Consider the following 767-nt stretch of genomic DNA (forward strand, 5'->3'; position numbering starts at 1 on the left):
GAATTTTACCAAAAGGCAGACCTTTCTCTTAGGTAAAATTTCCTCCTTTTTTACATACATACCCTTTTAGCTGAACATTCTTTGCTTTACAAGTGACGCAGAGGACCCTTTGATGATTCTACTTTTCTGAACGAGAGTAATTAGTGCATTCTTAGAAAGCACAGTTTGATGATTCTGACATGACTCGATCATCCTACTTTCACTTACTCTTCATCTGAAATCTCTGCTGCATCATTCCGCTGACACAGCTGATGTTTTCATTAATTATACTTTTCTCAGCAATGGATTTTTCTTTATTCTGTCCTACTTAGTAGGCAACAAATATCTCTTTTGTGAAAATCATATCTTCTAGTTGCGTTCCTCATGTGACTGAATTAGAAGTACTATTATACGCTTTCTCTAATGATTATATTTTAGCTTATGTTTCCTCGTCAATGTACAACCTCATATTTCTTACTTTGCCTTCTCTTCAGATGTTACTTATTTCTAAGTGGAACATTTTATCAAGAGTATTTTTATTAGATAGTAGCAGGCTTCCACAGCTATATAAAACTGTTACATACTGCTCCCTATCTTAAGTCTAAACTTATTTCATCATCTGCCACATTTATGGATAGAGGCAGAGCATTGAGACTGACCTGAGTTTACTCTGAGTGTAAGTTCAGCATTTAGCAATTTGTCAAATATGCCTGGCAAGAGTAGACCCTTAAATAATCATATCTATTATTTTTGCTACTATATTTATTATTTTGTTATTTTTATTTTAG

The sequence above is a fragment of the Otolemur garnettii genome, unplaced genomic scaffold, assembly GCF_000181295.1.
Source record: "Otolemur garnettii isolate 467f Iridium unplaced genomic scaffold, OtoGar3 scaffold00071, whole genome shotgun sequence".
Classification (NCBI taxonomy): Eukaryota; Metazoa; Chordata; class Mammalia; order Primates; family Galagidae; genus Otolemur; species Otolemur garnettii.